Source organism: Mandrillus leucophaeus, unplaced genomic scaffold (genome assembly GCF_000951045.1).
Source record: "Mandrillus leucophaeus isolate KB7577 unplaced genomic scaffold, Mleu.le_1.0 Scaffold217, whole genome shotgun sequence".
NCBI classification, from domain to species: Eukaryota; Metazoa; Chordata; class Mammalia; order Primates; family Cercopithecidae; genus Mandrillus; species Mandrillus leucophaeus.
Genome location: NW_012102221.1, coordinates 1,605,692 through 1,625,785, shown reverse-complemented (window position 1 = coordinate 1,625,785; position 20,094 = coordinate 1,605,692).

Sequence of the window (20,094 nt, the reverse complement as noted above, 5' to 3'; positions counted from 1 at the left end):
CTTGTTTCCACTCTGGCTCCCATTAATCTGTTTTATCTTCTATTTTGTTTTTACAAGCTAGCATAATTCTTCGAATAGCCTGAAGCAGATCACGTTATGTTATGTCTCTGCTCAAAATCTTTCAACTGCTTCTAGTGCCTTTTGATTCAAAGGAATCAAATTGAAATCCTTCATCAGAGCATATGGGACCCTGTTTTCTCTCCATCTTTGTCTCTACTATTGCCCGTCTTTGTCACTGCAGTCCAACTAGTAGGTACTGACTGACTTGCATCATTTGCATATCACCTTCCTGCCAAGGCATCCACAGACCACTCCATTTAAAGTAATTCAATCCTAGTCAAGTTTTAATGTTATTAATCTGAATTATTTTAATATTAATAAGACTATTCTGTGTTACCTTAATATTATTATTCCATATTATAGACTTCTAGTCTGTATTATAGACTCTAGTCTTCAGTCATATCTGAAATTATTTTGTTGACACGAGTACACAAGAGTGGAGGCCTCATCTGTTTAGGTCCTCTGTGGTATTCCAGCACCTAGAACTATGTCTAGAGCAGGATAGAGACTCAGTAAATGTTAGATCAATGTATGATGCCTTTTACTTTCCTAGATTCGCCAACTCTGCATCTCTTACCTTTACATTCAACCTTCACATTAAAGGCCCAAGAACTGGTCAGGCAGGGACAGCCTTCTCCTCTGCACACAGAAGGTAGAACAGGGCCACGACTGTATTAATATTTTACTCTAGTAATTAATAAAGCCATCATTTACGGAGATTTCTCATGTGCTTTTATCCATTCTTTAATTTACCCTGTCAACCACCTGGCAATGTGTATTATTGGAAATCTAGTTTTTGCTGTATGTGTTCCCCTTCCTAAGGAGGCCACCCGTTCCTGATTCTGTGCAGCTCTCCGGCACCTCCAGGTCTGGTGGAATCGATCTTGCTTCCCTGGACCAAATGCTGGACCCATGAGCTGGAGAGTCAGGGTTCGCCTTCTCCCCGGAAACATTAATTGGTTCAGGGATGGTCACATGATCCAAATATGACTAATTGTTCCTCTTTGGAAAGCTGGTTGGAAAGAGTAGGAAAGTTGCAATCTTTTTTTCTGACAGGTTCAGAATTACATAGGACTTGACATATTATGGCCTCTGTCTGGAAATGAAGCCCATCCCAGAAAAAGCAGGCATGAGTGATGGAGAGCGCACTCGTCTGAGCTCACAGACACTGCCTGAGTGAACCCGTGCTTGCTATCTTCCACACTTTTCACAAAGCTGTGGTAAAAAGTCTTTTTGTACCTAAGCTAATTTGAATTGCATTCCACAAACCCTTGACTAATTCAATTATTAGTCTTATTTTTTAACTGGGGAAAATGAAACTTAAAGTTAAGACACTTGTCAGGAAGGAAATATTTCAGCAAACCTTTTTTTAGTAAATAGGATAGGTCTAATATGGACAAGCATTTTAATTAGTTTGATGATATTTAATTTTTTCCACTTTAAAAACATTTTATTAGGTTTTTTTTCTTAGTGTATATACAAAATTCACTCAGGAAAAAACCATCTTACATTAAGGTAATTCTTTGGATTTTTTACATATATATATGTATATTTTTTTTTTCTCAAAGCCCGTTGTTTAGTCACTGGAGTGAAGTTCATTAAAGAATTGACAGCAATTGGAAATTATGTAAAATGATATAGGAGTCAAGAGAAGGATTAATGAAATTTGGTAGTTGATACTCACAATTAAAGTAAATGTGCAAAATTGATTACTTTACCTCAAGACAGTACTATCTTTCAGGAAAGTAAAACAAAAAATGTGTCTCCTCTATACTGGCTACATTCTAAATTACATAGACTGAACATGAAAGACAAATGGACTTATGGGTTAAGAGACAAGAAGGGTACTCCCGTTCTTATTTTACACTATTGGTAAATATTCGAGTGTGCCAATAAGCAAAAGGAACATCAGTTAATTCAGAAAGGGGAATGCGCAAACTGAACTGTTCTGTGACTGATGGGAGAGGCTGATAGAATTCACAGATTATTGGAATACTAATCGCACCACATTGGCAGCCTCGTCAAATACCATTTTGTTTTTTATAGATGGTTATACCCTTCACTCACTTAATCAAATCAGAAAACTTGGTCACCTTAGATTCCCCACCCCTTTTGTCCACCTTCCCTGTCATTACCGTTTCAAATGGGCTCTCTTGTCTTAGAGTGTGTGTCTCGAAAGCAACCTTGGCTGCACGTTGCCCTGGCGCAGCATCTCTTGCTTGCCCAATCTCAGGGTCTCATCTTCGTGCATCAGGCTCTGCCTGTGACAGTCCAGCCTCCATAGAGCAGCCTCCACAGAGCCGCGAAGATTTATTTAAAAGAACACGCTGAATTGCACCACGTTTGTGCTTAACTTTTGAAATCTCTGTTACCTGAAGAATAAAGTTCAAAAATAGACTCCTTAGAGAAGTACTTATTTGTTAGGAGCGTAGTTGGAGATGAGGGTACCAGGAGAGATGAGATATGGGCCTTCCTGTAAGGTATTTGTGTAAGGTTGTGTGATTGGGAGGGTGTGGTGATATCCAAAAGCAGCCATCTTCATAGAACACGGAAAGCTTGTTACAGATAGGGACCAGAGCCCAGTGAAGCTCAAAGGGACAGGACTTAGCATCACCTCTGTTTTCAGAAAGGCTTCCTGGAGGAAAGATGACAAGTTGAGGCTCAAAAAGTCATCCAGGCTCACAAGAAAAAGAAGCATAGATTATTATCCAGGCAGTTATAAGAGCAGGAGAAAAGGTACGAAGAGTTTTTCAATAATGGCAAACAGTTCAGTATTATGAAAACATAAACAATGATGTAGGAAACTGAGGCTCAGAGGGATGGAGAAGGAAGTAGGAGTGAAGGATTCATGAAGATCACATACATCACATAGCCCTTTAACCTCTACCGATCGCATACTCTGCTGAGGATACAGAATAAACCAGAAAGGAAGCTCACCCAGCTTGTCTGGAGTTAGCAATCTATAGCTTTAGAGCCAAATACATAAAAGTAGTGCAAGTTCTGATGAATACTATGAAGGAAAATGTAAGTTATTGATATAAAAAGTGAGAGGATAGATGTACTTCAAATGTGATGGCCAGGGATGGGCTCTCTGGGCAGGTCTCATTTGAAAACAAGAAGAAACTAGTACATGCAAAATTGGAGAGGGTTCTATTGCAAGGACGCTATGCTAAGAAAGAGCTTGACTTCTTGCAGAACCAAAGGAAGACCATTGTGCCTACAAAAGCAAGTGGGGATTGGGGAAGCGGCCAGAAATGAGATTGATGAGCTAATGAAGCACCTTCTTCTCAAGGCCCTGGAGAGCATGGTAAATTATATGGATTTCACTTCAAGTTCAGTGAGAAACCTTTTGATGATCTTAAATAAGCAAGCATACACCATGGTATGGAGTTTGCATATCTTGAGTAATGGGGAATCAATAATCGGTTTTAATCAGGGAAGTTCATAACTACATCTAAGATGATTCACTCCAGAGGTTGGATGAAGAGTGTTATAAACATGAAATAAGACTAGGGTAAAATGTATTGATTGGGAGGACATTGTAGTTATGCAGGCAACAGATCTTGAGGCTGGTATTTGTATAGAGAAAAGGACACAACTGAAAAATATTTTAGGCTAGGTGCGGTGGCTCATGCCTGTAATCCCAGCACTTTGGGAGGCCGACGTGGGCAGATCACCTGAGATCAGGAGTTCGAGACCAGCCTGACCAACATGGAGAAACCTGTTTCTACTAAGAAAATACAAAATTGGCTGGGCGTGGTGGCGCCTGCCTGTAATTCCAGCTACTCAGGGGACTGAGGCAGGAGAATCACTTGAACCTGGGAGGTGGAGGTTTCAGTGAGCTGAGATCGCACCATTGCACTCCAGCCTAGGCAAAAAGAGTGAAACTCCACCTCAAAAAAAAAAAAAAAAAAAACCAAAAAATAAGCAAAAAAAAAAAATTTAGAGGTAAAATCATCAAATGTTGTAATGAGCTATCTGAAAGAGTGAGTGTAATAAAAGAGAGAAAGTAGTTTAGAATAAGAGTTGATTTTATGACATGGTGAATAATAATGCCATGAGCTGGTATTAGATAACACAAGAAAAGGGCACATTTGGAGGAGATCATTACACTATCCCTTGAATTTTGAGAGTTTGAGATATTGTGGAATAGCTAAGTGGTTATCGATAGGTGGAAGTTGGATATAGAAATCGAAAATTCAGAGAAGAGCAAGCTAGAGAGACAGATGTCAAAGACATCATCATATATCTATTTGGCAGTTCAAACTATGAGTGAATATGAAAAGAACATAGAATGAGAAGAAAAGTAGAACAAGAGCTGAATTTTGAACGACATCAACATTAAATGGCAGGTAGAGGAGGGCCCTCGTTCTGAGATGAGAATGAGTGGTAAACAAGGGAAGTGAACACGTGTGAAGCCAGGGAAGTGGAAAGGACTCAGAAGGAGAACACACATGACACGCAAACGCAACAGGAGACCCACTGAGATAAGGATGCAAAAGCGTCCCAGAGAATTGGCAATAACAGGGTCAGTGATGTTGGTCAGAGCAGGGAGAGCGCAATGGTGGGGCAGAATTAGGACTGCAGTGGGATTAGGCAGGAGGAGGGGAGATGAAGTAATTCTAAGAACATGGATCAGTCGTCATGAAGGGAAGGGTAGAAAAGAAAGAGCATGGTGTCTGGTGAGGGGTACCCATTTGTTTAGTTCTTTTAATTATGCAAGACTTTTCAAGCTTTTTATAGACTAAACGGAAAACACGAGAAAAAAGGAGAGATTAATGAAAAAGGAGATAATTCATTAAGTATGATCCCAGAGAACAAGCAAAGAGCTTGGAATCAGAGTCCCTGAGGAGAGTAGCAGAGAACACCAGTCTGGAAGTAGGGTCAATCACAGAGGAACCTTGAGGGACTGACAGGTCAGCTCTTCAGCACAGAGCCAGGAGTACTCACCCTCTGCCCTAGTCTGTCTTAAAGCCTCTTTGCACCACTCTCTTCTCCACAGATGCTCAGTCCTTTCCACACCTACAAGTTCTGCTTTAGCCACCAGAGAACCAGGTCTCCAAGGAACACCATACACTTTCATCCTTGTGTTATTCCATGGTCTCCATCGTCTTCCCTTTTAACTCCCCTCCCCAAATCGACTTTCTTGCCCTCTGTCTTAGTCCCTTTGGGCTGCAATAACAAGACATCTGAGACTGGGTGATTGATGAAGAACACAGATTTATTGTCTACAGCTCTGGTGGCTGAGAAATCCAAGATCAAAGCGCCAACAGATACAGTGTCTGATATGGGCCTGTTCCTCAGGAATGGCATCTCCTCGCAGTGTCCTTCCAGGGAGGAAGAAGCAAGGATGCCCGCTGGGAGGGAACTAATCTCATTTGGGAGGGTGGGACCTTCATGACTTAATCTCTTCCAAATGGCACACTTCTTAATACCATCATATCAGGTATTAGGTTACAACATATGCACTTTAGGGGCCACTAGCGTTCAGTCCATACCACCTAACTTTGGCCTAACACTCATCCCTTCACCCAAAGTTAACATGGGGAAATATTTTCATTATACTTCAGATCTTATAAAAATGTTTTCTCCTACTAGTCATCTAGATGCACATAAATAAACAATACTTCCTTTCCCACATTCCCTTGGATGTGTTTGAAACCTAGCTAGAATGGGACTTCTGTGAGGCCAGGAGTCATGCTCTATTTATCTCTCAACCTTTGGTGTCTGGTGCAATGCCTGGCACATGCCTGACATTGTGTTGAAGGACAGGATGCATATCTACAGTCTTCATGTTAAAGATGGAAGCCTTGATGTCTCCCCTTAAAATTATTCGTCTAATAACTTACATACCTTCTCTAGCTCAGAAACTTAAAAAGCATGCTTAGTAATATGCAGAACCCCTTGTAACTCTACTTGATGGATGCTCTCCTCTTTTGCATCTTCCTATAATCTCATAACACGAAGCTGAATAACAGCCATGTATATGTAATTAATAAAATATGCAAATATTTTGTATCATTATCTTCAGCTTACAAATCAGAATGAAAAATTGTTATATTTAGTGTGTCTGGTTGTGCAGCTTTCTTCAAATGCCTCTCCTCTCCATGACCCTTACTGTGAAAATTAATTGGGTATCTCCTCTGACTGCTCCATTCATTCATCAAACATTTATTGCCAGGCACACAGATAACAGTAAGAATAGATCTTCCTTCCAAGGAATGCACAGTCTAATAGACAGCAGTGGGAAATAATGACAAAATTGTTTTCTTTTAGCAGAATTTTTATCTACAGAGCAAAGAATTACAACTCTAGATCATTGCCCTGGAATTTCTTTGTTGGAGATCCTCCCCAGATGGTTGGGACTCTGTCTGAAGGTTTCCTGATTCTGCCTTTGGTGGTTGTGTACAAGGCATGTGAGATAGTCTTAGGCGAACTATCCTTGGTGGCAGCTGATGCCTTCCTCTGCTTCCACAGAGTATTCTAGGAGCAGGGTGAGAGAATGGGCCTGCTTTTTCCAGCACTCAACAATCCTGCAAGGGACGAGGTAAGGTTCCTGCTCCTGTACCTATTACTTTCCCTGTTTTTCTCTGAGTGAATGGAATACTAACCCAATTGACTCAGAAGAAGACGACTGCAGTAGAAGACTGGCTACATTTACTTACTAAATGGTATCGTTGGCTTCCTACTTCACCAGGCTGACTTGAAAAGAAAGCCAGCAGATATCTGTCTTTACGCTCTTCTTTTTTTTACATGTGAATGCTGGCTGCTTTCATTTTGTGGTCACCTGGTGGTAAGATTCCTTCTTGGGAAAAGGATTAGATTATTAGGTCTAGTCTAAGCAATCTGTTCCAGTTTGATTTACAAATAGCTAGGATTTGGGGTCTAGCCCAATTAATAATGAACTGGCATTTGGATTTACCTTTCATCTGTATCCCTTAGGCATTCCGTCAGAGAAGGGTGGCTGTGCCAAGGCAAGATTCGGGTGTCCCTTAGAACTCTGCAGAAAACAACCTCTTACTGCTTTTGAAGCCACTCTTTAAAGCCTTAAATGCTTTCCTATCAATGGGGCCAACAATAAAAATATATATTGGTTATATTTTTATATACATTGATGTAATTATAATTGATGTATAATTGATATAATTATAGAATCAAAAAAACTAGACTGACATACAGTTTATTAAATTTTTCGTCTGTCAAATTATTTCATGTTACATGTGACTGATTTAGTGATGATTAGTAATTTATACGGGATTCTTTCTTCTACCCCATTGCAAGAGACTAACAAGCACGACCCAGTTGAATGGAGTCTCTGCTTGGAGACCAGGCCATGATTTCAGACTATCCTCACACTTACAAGAAGAAACATTTAATTAAAAGACTTTTAAGTCATTCAGAGAATGGAAATCAATTATTTCTCTTCTGGGAGAAACTGGTAAAAATTGGACTTTAAAAAAATTACATACAATAGGAGCTCTTGAGTAGAGCTATTGTTAGACTTTAGGGGTAATTATCAAGGAAAATGCTAAGCTTCTTTCATTAAAGACTTGTAAAAACTCTCTTGGTTAGACAGAGTTTTTCCTGAAATAAAGAGAATAACTTTTATAAATTTTGTGTTTTTTCCCAATACCGTAATACTATGCCAAATTAATATTTCTATAACTGCATTTGGTACCATCTTTACTATGAAAAAATATACTTCAAGAAATCTTTTTTCTCAAATATATGCAGTAATGAAAGTTTGTAATCTAGTTTTCCTTCCCTGGTACAGTTAATGATGGTTTCATTACCCAAAGAACTCAATAAACCAACTGTTTCATTATTGCTGACAAACAACTTGATCAATAAAACTGCTAACTTCACAAAATGCAAAGGTTTCTAGGTGAGAGGAGAGAAAATGTGACTCTAGATATTTTAATCTTTCCATATCAATCAAGAAAAATCCTTAGAGCCCCATGCATGTCTCCAGGAAAAATTATGTGTGTGCATGTGTATGTGTGTCTGTGTGCATGTTTGTGTGTGTGTGTTTGAGCAGCTAAAGGATAAGGGTCATTAACTTCCATAAGTCACTCATACCATATAGAAAATAAGATGTCAATATGATTCTATACAATACAAATACATAAAACTATCTTTATTTTCTTGGAGAATAACTTACTTTAGTTATTTCTTTAATCTTTGAAGTGCTTCTTTTCAAATAGTTAATCACATTTTATGATTGTATGTTGGTTGGCAAATTTGCAGGTAGCTGTTACAAATTGTATATTTTATTTCAATTCTCAACCTAAAATAATATATAATTTATTGGATGATGATTATTCTGCAATTTAACATTTTCTAAAGACTTGCTGTTTTACAACTGTATGGATACTTAATACAGTGATAAAAAGTTCTCAGTATGTTAGATAAGAATACAAATAGCGGATCACGAGGTCAGGAGATCGAGACCATCCTGGCTAACACGGTGAAACCCCGTCTCTACTAAAAAAAATACAAAAAACTAGCCGGGCGAGGTGGCGGGCGCCTGTAGTCTCAGCTACTCGGGAGGCTGAGGCAGGAGAACGGTGTAAACCCGGGAGGCGGAGCTTGCAGTGAGCTGAGATCCGGCCACTGCACTCCAGCCTGGGCGACAGAGCGAGACTCCATCTCAAAAAAAATAAAAAAAATAAAAATAAAATAAAAAAAAGAATACAAATAGCAATAACACAACCTTTTGGCCTCTGACCCTCAGTTGATTTTATGAAGTCCTTCTATGTTCATAAACAAAACACTGTTGTCCCTATCAAAGACTCACTTGACTTTTTCCATTTTCTCTTTAGCAAAAATGAAGCGGTATTCACTGTGGCAGGTAGGAGCAGTAGCCTGCTGTGTAGTAGAAAGTCAACCTATGGACCAGGCCCCGTGGCTCATGCCTATAATCCCAGCACTTTGGGAGGCCAGTGCAGGCGGATCACCTGAGGTCAGGAGTTCGAGACTAGCCTGGCCAACATGGCAAAACCGTGTCTCTACCAAAACTACGAAAATTAGCAGGGCATGGTGGTGTGAGCCTGTAATCCCAGCTACTTAGGAGGCTGGGGCAGAAGAATCACTTGAACCCAGAAGGTGGAGGTTTCAGTGAGCCAAGATCATGCCACTGCACTCTAGTCTGGGCTACAGAGCAAGACTCCATCTCACAAAAAAAATAAAAATAAAAAAAAAAAGGAGGTCGGCACATGAGTTTTAACTTGTTGAAACCTTAACTACTCATAGTCCACTGTTGACTGGAAGCCTTATCAATGATATAAACAGTCAATTAACACATATTTTGTATGTTGTATTTGTTATTTGTGGCATTATTACAATAAAGGAAGCTAGAGAAAAGAAAACGTTACTTAAAAAATCATAAGGAGGAGAAATATATTCTCTGTTCAGTAAGTGCAAGTGGACCATCATAAGGTCTTTATCCTCGTCTTCATGTTGAGTAGACTAAGTAGAAGGAGGAAGGGGAGGGGTTGGTCTTGCTGTCTCAGGGCGGCAGAGGCAGAAGAAAATTTGCTTGTAAGGGCATCGGTGCAGTTCAAACCTGCATTGTTCAAGGGTCAACCTTATAGAGAAAAGTCGTGGAGAACAAGGAGGGTGCTGGATGTTCATTTAATCCAGGACCTTCATTTACTCGCCCACTCCAGATGTCTGTATGTCTGCTGTCATATGTGCTAGATATCAATCTCATACTTAATGTGATACTGCCCACATATAAAGTTTTAAGCCTTCCAGTGTATTACAGTAGTCAATATGAGGGCTAAATAAATATGAGTAGTTCATATATTTATGCATGAACATGATACATTTATAAAATGATATGAGAATGTGGAGACTGTGGGTCTGATGATCAGGCATAGAGACAGAGAAGTGATTTAAGATAATAACATCTTTCCTAACACAATGAAAATGTAAACATTTACCCAAACCCAGATGAAGCATTTAGAACGTTGGAAGGAAACAAAAGGTCATTTGTTTGCTTACACTTGTACTCTATCCACTTCAAGATCGGAAATAAAAATGATAAAGAGATATTGCTATGTTGGGTCGTGGAGTTTAACCTCAAATTACACACTGTCTTTGTCTTGATCATCATTCCCTGGTTATGGAACTAAATTCCTACCAGAAGCCAAATCACCCTTCGGTAGTAAATTAAACACTGAGGAATATACAAATTTTGTTTTAAATCCTGGAAGAATCCCATGCCAACTGTGTGTATGGGGGGTGTGTTTTACATGGTGGGCTCCAAGCCAACTCTGCAAGATTCTGCTCAGCTCTGCTCCAGATCCTTACCAGACACCCGAGACCCCACCTGAAGAGCTGTCCGCATGGAGGCCTCAGGCCATACCCATGGTCTCTCCAGTGTTACTCCTGCAGTGCTGAGCGAATCTTACTCATCTTACTGGCATTGAGCTTTGTGCCAGACCTGGGGGTAGTGACAAGGCTGTTAGTATCTTGGGGAGCTTTTCAAAGTCACGATCATAAACAAGCTTTAAAGCTGGGGTCTCCAAAAATCAAAGGACAAGATGACGTACCTTCCAAAGAGAAAATTTGCTTTCTGTGCTACAGAGTTGCTGCCAATAGACACCTCTGGATGACTACACGAGGCTGCGCCTTTGGATTAAAACAAGAGATATGCATTTAATCACCTGTTCCAGACGTTCGCATATCTGCTGTCATGTAGGCTTCTCCAAAGTGAGGTTTTAATAAGGAAGAGAGTTTTTAGACAGCACCCCCTTTTTCTCCATGACTGTTCTCCATACAGCTGACCCTTGAACAACGCAGGTTTGAACAGTACAGGTGCTCTTCTATGCAAATTTCCTTCTTCCTCTCCCACCCCTGAGACAGCAAGACTGACCCTTCCCCTTCCTCTTTCTCCTCAGCCTGCTCAACGTGAAGATGATAAGGATGAAAACCTTTGTGAGGGTCCACTTCCACTTACTGAACAGTGAATATATTTTCTCTTCCTTATGATTTTTCAAATAACATTTTCATTTCTCTAACTTGCTTTATTATAATAGTACTGTATATAACACATACAACGTAAATATATGTGTTAATCGATTGTTTATATCGTTGACAAGGCTTCCAGTCCACAGTCGGCTATGAGTAACTAAGGTTTTAAGGAGTTAAAAGTCATATGCGGACTTTCACCGCCCAGCGGCTGGTGCTCCCACCCCCGGCGCCTCCCCACCATTGTTCAAGGGTCAATGTGCGTGGAAGTTTAGTGGGTTTGGGGCTACAGAACTATGGAGAGCGCTACGAAGATTCTGACCGTGGTAGCATTTAATAACATATATCAACTGTCAGATACTGTTTTACCTAGGTGGAAAAATCTCAGCCGAACATCCTGTGGTCCCTGCCTTTCCTCATTTCCCTCTACCTCCTACTCTCCCCCAGCCTGGGGACCTTCCCACAGTAGAATTACTCCACTTGACATTAAGGATTTTATTTGGTTTCAAGAATGCTTCTCTTTTTTCCTTCTTTCTTCCCTTGTGGCTCCCTCTGTTTCTCTTTTTCTCATCTTCCTTTTCTGTGTCTTTATTTTAATATTCACAGGAGCCAATATTCACAGGAGCAGGAAACAAGTTCTCCTAGCCGCACGCCAAATGCAAATGTCCAAATGTTGCGCGTGGGAAATAAATCGAATTTCTGAGGGTTAAACGAAGGTCAGTTTGAACATTTAAAATGTCTGAAAATAAAATGCAGCAATCAATTCTATTCAGATGTGTGTGGGTTAAACATCATTTTAGCATCCCATCTAAGCCTGTTTGCTTGGTTTTTCTGCTTTGTTTTTTTTTTGCACATCAGGGTGATGGTTTCAATAGCTCTTTTGCACCAATTAGTAACAGGCCACAGTAGGAGAATCAACCTTTTGTCTGCCTCATCTGACTCTTTGCCCCATTGTCCCCGCTCAGATCCCATCAGTATGGGGAAGGAGGCCCGGCCAGTGCTGGTGAAAACAGAGAGAATCGTTCCTGTAACTAGAGGGCCTTTCCGGCACGGAGGTTTCCCTGGGACTTCTGGCTTCTCTGCACCCACAGTAGCATTTGCTGGCGATAGAAAAGCGATTCTTGTTAGGTTATTCTCACTGGTGCCTGCAGAGTCTTGAAAACAGGGAGGACAGCGCCGTCCACCTCCTGCACGCAGCAGTCTCAGCTGGAGGTAGCGGTCCGGAGAGCCTGAGTTCCGCAGCTTGTTTTAGCCTTCAGAAAAAACCGCTTTCTTTCTGTAGCTTAACTGCTTGTCCCTCAGGGCAGCCAGCTGTTGTACACTGCTTGTGCAGAGGTCACCGAGGGGTGAGTGAGCATAGGGAAACCTTACAATACATATTTTATATACTTCAGATCACTAATGAGAGCTACACAAACAGATCCATTTGAATATCTACCCCCTGGGGCTATATTTCTGTTACCAGTTTCTGGTAACAGCTGGGATCAAAAACTAAGATCTTTTAAACACACCTGACTGATCAAAAATATGCCTAAGTAAGTATTCTGCACTAGTGTTATATATTTTATTATTCTCATTATGTTTCCTTTTTGAATTATTTTTTAAGCGTTATTGAGGTCTAATTGACAAAAATTGTATCTACTTAAGGTGTGCAATGTGTACATTGTAAAATAATCACCACAATCAAGCTAATTAGCATTAACTTGATTTTGCATATTTTTGGCTCTGTATATTTTAAATTAGACAAAAAGTTAGCCTTGGTTTTGATAAAAGAAAAACTTCGGCTGGATTAAATGTAAAGGCGTTCAATTGAGTAATGAACACTTTGTGAATCGGGCGGCCTTCCCAGCCAGAGGAGGCTCAGAGACCCCAGCGCAGCCCTGCGGGGGAAGAAGATTTATGGAGAAAGGAGCGTGAGGAACAGAAAACAGAAGCGAGGTCCAGACACAGCTGGATGGGTGGCAGCTCGGCGTTTGCCTTATGTGAACACGGTTTGAACGGCTGGCTACATTTGATTGGCCAAAACTAGGTGACTGGCACAGGCGTAGGCTACAGTCCATTAAGCCTCCACCTGTTAAAGTTCACCATGTGCAGAAATACCTTTAGGCCGAACTCAAACGTGTAAGGAGGCAGCTTAGGGCTAACCTTGATTTAACAGTTTCACATATGTCAACAGAAGTGTAAACAACATAATTCAAGCAAGAGAGAAGAGAGGTCATCTAAAAAGAAGAGAAACGGCATTTATAAGAACCACTTGGCATTAACTCTATTTTTGTAGAACCTGGCTTTTCTTAGGGTATTATTTTAAAAGTGTTCAAATGATATCAAAGCTGCCATTGTTTACATTTTAAAAATCTTAATGTGGATACTTAAAAATGTCTAGTATCCCAATACTTCAATAATATACCAGTACTTTGATCTGTACCCCAAACATAATATGTCGTTTTATAAAATTATTATATAATCTTGCTGGGGTATTCTTGTCACTCACCATTACGGAAGAGAAAACCGACTCGGAGAGGAGTGGGCATTTGGTCTTCTTCACAGTATGAATAAATAGTAGACCCAGGACTGAGGGAGCTCTTTTTATATCCCTGAAATCTTTTGTATGTTTGAAATGTATTGATCACTAAAATTTTTCTTCCTCTTTGATGAAGTGGAGCCATAGTGACCCCAAAAGAAACTGATTTAGAAGAGTTTCTTCTAAAGCTCTCCCCTCGGACTTGACCATGGGTATGTCTGAATGTTTCCCAGCTGGCTCCACACCAAGTCTGAATGCGCCCAAGCAGGTCACGAAATTGAAATGATTATAAAGCTCTGCATCAGAAAAGGAGGAGAAACCCAAGGAGTATCCATTAGTGGCAGCATGCCAAGACGCACGAGTCCACGCTTTTCTGAGCCTGCCAGCATCCTCTGCCTCTCCTGCTTGCAGAGGTTGTTAGACACCCCGGGCTTGGCTCAGTCCTGCTGCCCAGCTGGAATCAAATCTCAAGAGAGAGACAAACGCTGTAAGGAGTATGACCTTCTACAGCAAGACAGCAAAGGTGCAAAGGAGGGAAGATGCTAGATAGCGCGTGTGTTTTAAAGAAATGCGAATATTAAATGAGAAAAAAAGAGTATTAGTTTTTTTAAAAACGGGAGTGTACAGGTATGCAACAACAGGAGAAAACACAGCACAAAACAAAACTTAAGAAGCATTGCTGGCTCTTCAATTAAAACCTACACAATGGCCCTAATACAAATGATTGCCATATTGAATTAGTCCTGAGTTGAAATTGAAACTCATAACTAGTGTTTTATGCATTTTGCTTAAATCACCAAATACAAGCGACTGAATTGAACTGTTTTATCCCTTCTACTATAAATTCCTAAATTATACAAATTCCTTCATTTCCTTCTTTCCTTCCTCCTTCCCCCTCCCTCCCTCCCTCCCTCCCTCCCTCCTTCCTTCCTTCCTTCCTTCCTTCCTTCCTTCCTTCCTTCCTTCCTTTCTTTCTTTCTTTCCTTTTCTTTTTCTTTCTTTCCTTCTCTCTTTCTCTCTCTTTCTTTTTTTCTTCTTTCTTTCATCTCTCTCTCTCTCTTTCTCCCTTTTTATACACTTAGTCATACTATAAATAGTAAGAGGTAAAAGAAATAAAAACAAAAATAATTACAGGCCCAAATTTATTATCTTCAAAGGAAATTACAAAGAGAAGAAACAAGAGGGATTTCCCTCCATCGTGTTTCTATACACGCACAATATTCCAACTAAAGTATGTTTCCAGTGATCTATGTTATTTTTACAAACAAAGTGAGTGGTTTGAAGAAAGTGGAAAGATGTGTCTTCTAAGAAAATCACAGTTACGTGAGTGGTAAATGGAAACAGTGAGACCCTTACCTTCTAAGCTATGGGGTCTGTTAGCTCTGCATCCTTGTATCTCAGTGACTCAGGGCAGGTCCCTAAGCCTCCTTGAGAACCTTGTTTTCAGTATTCATGGAAAAGGAGGTAAGTGATACAAGCGAGGGTGTCCGCGGTGGGGCACATTGCTTATGTGCGGTTCTGTTATTACTGGTATTAGAAATCTGAACTCTTAGGTTTCAGTAACCGGAAAATCTTTGGAAAAGGCATCCCTGGAGCCAATGGTTGTCAACATGTTTAAACATCTGGTTATAGCATTCTTGCCCCTTACTGGGGCAACTCCTCCTGTAGTTTAGTGACAGAAGTTGGGGGTAATTCTTGGTACCTTCTTTCAGGTAATTCCCAAAAGTCACTGGTGCTCTAAGGGACCCGCTCGTCCTCACCCGATAACCCTTCACCAGGAAGCAGCAAATGCTAACAACTCTCTACACTTGCCCTCACTCTCACGACCTACCCCTGCTGGGCCTGTGGTCACCCAAGAGGGCTTTGCTCCCAGGCCGTCGGAGGGTCCCTGCTACATGACTCACTAACTGCCCTGTCTGGCACAATCTGAGACTTGGTGCAGATCCTTTTCCACAATCCAGACTCTAGATAGCAGACATTTCGCAGAGCCCATCCTACTTGGTTCCCTTGCCATGTGTATTCCTAAAGAAAAATCATTTCAGTGCAAATATGAGACACTTTTTGGTGTGTGTGTGTGTGTATGAGACATAAGAAATGTAAAAAGTGAATGGTCATATTTTTAAAAAGCAACGAAAATGGGCCGGGTGCGGTGGTCCTAGCACTTTGGGAGGCCGAGGTGGACAGATCATGAGGTCAGGAGATCAACAACGTCCTGGCCAATATAGTGAAACTCCGTCTCTACTAAAAATACAAAAATTAGCTGGGGATGGTGACGTGCCCCTGTAATCCCTGCTTCTCAGGAGGCTGAGGGCTGAGGCAGGAGAATCACTTGAACCAACTTGAACCAGGGAGTTGGAGGTTGCAGTGAGCCGAGATCGCACCACCGCACTGCGGCCTGGGCGACAGAGCAAGACACTGTCTCAAAAAAAAAAAAAAAAAAAAAAAAAAAAAAGCAACAAAAATGAAGAGAGTATATTAAGATCTGGTTAGACTTATTAATTAGATCTACAGAGGAAATTCCTACAGAGCCGTGCAGGCCCGTTCTTGGAGCCCTGGAAATGCACGCATTTCTTGATGGCTCTGGGGATGCCTCCCTCACTCTCACTCTCTGATTGTGCTTGACCTGGCAGCTGCTGACTCCATCCTACTCTGGTTACACAGGGTTAGAGGAATGTTAATTACCCGAGGATACTGTGCCATCCGCACAGTATCCGGGAGAAAATAACAAGGACAACTCCCGGCATCTGAGAAAAACAGACATTTGTAGGTGTAAGTGCCGAGCTCAAAGGTACTCGTGCTGTGTGGGCACATATTTGGGCAGGAATGTAGATCCTTTTATCCTACCCACTATAGAGGCGTCTGATGCGTAGATGCACCCAGCCAGAGAGTGCTAACCCTGTGCCCTCCCGCAGGAGGGGTCTCAGCAAGCGTCTGTTCTTGTCACAGGTAAGGTCTCTGAGGCTTGGAAAGGGTTACGTCATTTATGTAGTTTAACACAGACAGTAAAAGTTTAATTGGGGAGGAAAAAAAAAGTTCTGAATTTTTACTTTATGGGGCATTGCTCCTTAAATTTTTGGGTTTTTATGCTTTCTTATAACATTAAAATATATTCACCACTTTTTCTTGTTTTCTCAGAATCTGCAACGTGGATAAAATTCTATCTCTGCATCTTGCAGGTATTAAAATCCAGTTCCCTGCATGCATGCCCCAGTTTAAGCGGATGGCTGATCCTATCCTCGTCATCCTGAACTTTTTAGCTTTCTTTAAGAGATGATAAATGAGGGAAAAAAAGGATCTTCCTTTGCATGACAGCAGCACTTTTGGGAGGCTGAACATGTATCTCTGACTCAAGGCTGAGTTATTATAAGAAAAACAGAAAAGGAAGGAAGAAGGTTTTAATTTCCCACTGTTGAAGACAGTTTGTCAGGATGAGAGACGGACAGATGGAGCGTGCACAGACCTGCGCTTCTCTTCGGGGATGAATAGGGCAAGTGTTTCATTCATGACGTCTTCAAAGCATTGCCCGGAATGCAAAATGACATGGTTTTTCTGGATTACTAGTCTGTTTGAAAGGCCAAGGAGAGGCGATACATTTTGAATGCACATTTGGGTGCCTTCAAGGTCTCCTTCTACAACCAGAATGGAGATGTCCCTGAAAGGCTGTCCACAGAGAAAAAAGAAATCTGGTTAAAATTCCATTCTTCCAGATTTTTTTTTTTGCCTGCATTGTATAATTGAAGATGTCTTCTAAGCAGAAACAGACCTTTGTTTCATATGGGAAAAAAATACATAGACTACTGAGAAATACAGATAACAAGAAGATTGCTGCCACTTCCCAGTTAAGGAATGCGTTGCTTTCACCCACAGAGGTCCCTACTGCCTGTGACTCCGCCACAAGAATCAATCCATCTGTCTTTCTGCCACCACAGACATCTCCCTAAATTGATCTAATCTTGTTTCTATTCTTAAAATCCTTTGGATGGCTTCTTGTTAATAGATAATTGAAGTTTAGTACTACAGTCTTTCTATCTCCCTTTCCTTCCTGATTGTCAAACCACTGTGACCCAATAAATCTCACTTAATTTTTTTAATTGTAAGGAAATTTTAAAATGACACATGTTTTATCATGTGCCTGGGTTGCTCTACCCATCTTTTCAAAGTTCTTCCCATTTTTCAAAGTCTAGCTCAGCACCTACATCTTCAAATGGTAAAGCTTCTCTAATTTTTTTTGCATGAAATGAATATGCCCATCGAATCAGGACGAGCCACTCAGGTGTGTGACTGATGTCACACTGGGCCTTGAGCTCAGAAGGGCCCACCTGGTGCAGGGTTTAATTCTATTCTGTTGTCATCTTGAAATTTGAAGAAGGGGCCCCACATTTTCATTTTGCGCTGGACTCACAAACTATATAGCCAGTCCTGCCTCCAGCACTCCTAAAGTTAACAATTTCATATCTCTGCTCCAATAATTCTCATCCACATCATTGTTTGGAAGTTACCTTTGTAACTCCCACTAGATTGGGAGCTCTAGGAAGCCACAGATCTTATTTGTTGAGTTTCAACCAGTGTCGGGAAGGGTAGTGTGCACAGATTACAGCTGCTGATGAGAAGGTAAGAATATTCTGTCAGAGTTCATCAGAACAGAACTGAATAGAGCCAACATCTCCTGAGAATAACGGTGCTATGTTCTGAGTGTTTGTGTCTCCCCAAAATTCATATGCTGAAATCTCATTCCCAACGTGTTGGTATGAAGAGGTGGGGAATTTGAGAGCTGAGTAGGTCTTGAGCGGGGAGCCCTCATGGGTAGGATTAGCGTCCTTATGAAAGAGGCCTGACAGAGCTTATGCCCTTTTACCACATAGAAGGTGCCATCTATGAAGAACTAGCTCTCAGGAGACACCAAATCTTCTGGCGCCTTGCTCTTGGACTTCCCAGCCTCCAGAACTGTGAGCAATACGTTTCTGTTGTATATAAATTACCTAGTCAAAGGTATTTTGTTATAGCAGCCAGAATGGATTAAGACAAATAGTAAAGAGAACAAAGAAGTTTTGCACACGTAGTATGCACCAAGCAGTGTGCTTTGCACTGGGCAAGAAAATCCAACCTGGTTCTCACAACATGAAGCATAGGTACTATATGATGGCTTCCGTTTCCAGAGGAAGAAACTAAGACGTAGAGAGGGAAGGTGTCCAAGGTCACACACTAAGCAGCAGTAGCAGGAGTCACTGTCCGTTCTGGCTCCTAGAAAATCGATGAGTCTGTATTCATAATTCATAGAAAATTGTGACATTTTCATGCAATAAAAAACCTAAGAATGTTCTTACTGTAACCAAGCCCAAGGCAGCAAAATTATTTTCTCTTGCAGTCCCAACCCTGAGTTTACAAAACCTGTCCACACACACCCAGACTTTTGAGTTGTCAAATAAGTTTCTAACAAGAAAACTTCATTTTTTAGTTTATGGCAACATTTTACTAAGCCTGCCTGCAACTCCCTAAGCCACTCCTTTAACAAAAATACTATCTTTTTCCTTTCGAGTTTTTTAAGCAAAAAATTTTATATATTTAGAGAAAAGTGCTTCACAGACAAGCCAGAAAATCTAGGGAGAAAGAGATACTACGGAGTCTGCTGAGCAAGAGGATTGGGTGGAAGTCGATCCCATGTCAGCACTCCATATGGGAGCTCCGACACAGCCATGAAGAAGGCCACCATTTCCCATTGGCTTCTGAGCACTTGTAAGGCATCAAATTCGAGGAGACAACTACCAAGGGTTAACATCAAAGGACATTTTACTGAGTTGAGTTCATTGGCAGTTTCTACTTATTAATTTATTGTTAAAATTATATGCTTCATTTCTGTTGCAGGCCTTCTTTTTTACTGCTCAATCCAAATATGTGCCATGGGCAAGATACATACAGTGCTTTGAATACGTTACTATAAGAATTTGCATTCCAAATCAAGATATCATTCTAAATCATTCCCTTCAAGATATTTCCAGAAGCATCACACATAGGCTATAGCCCCCAATATATATTGTTGTCTTTCATACAGAGAGACTGTTCAATAAAAACCCCCACTGTGTCTGTCCTTCCTGTTTTTCAGCTAATTAAGTGTTCCAAAGCTTAGGTCTTTTATGATTGTGGATAAGGATTGTTATTCACCTCAGCAGTTTTGAGGAAAAGATAATGCTTCTGTTCTCTCTTTGTCAGGGACCACTCTTACCACATCTTGAGTTTCCTGCAGCTTTGAGTTTTTTTCAACATTGTTTTCTTAAATCTTTAAATGAATTGCATTCCTCTGCCCTCTAATGAGCAAAATATGAAGAAATGAATGACTGGATATTATACTTGGACACACATAAAGGACTGATATAGCATCTGTTCACTTCTGCAAGGTTGCTCCAGCCTACCTACGTGTATACCTATTCTCCACCCATGAGAATCAAAGTTCCCTTCAGATAGAAATTCCTTCCTTCCTTCCTCCCTCCCTCCCTTTCTCTTTCTTTCTTTCTTTCTTTCTTTCTTTCTTTCTTTCTTTCTTT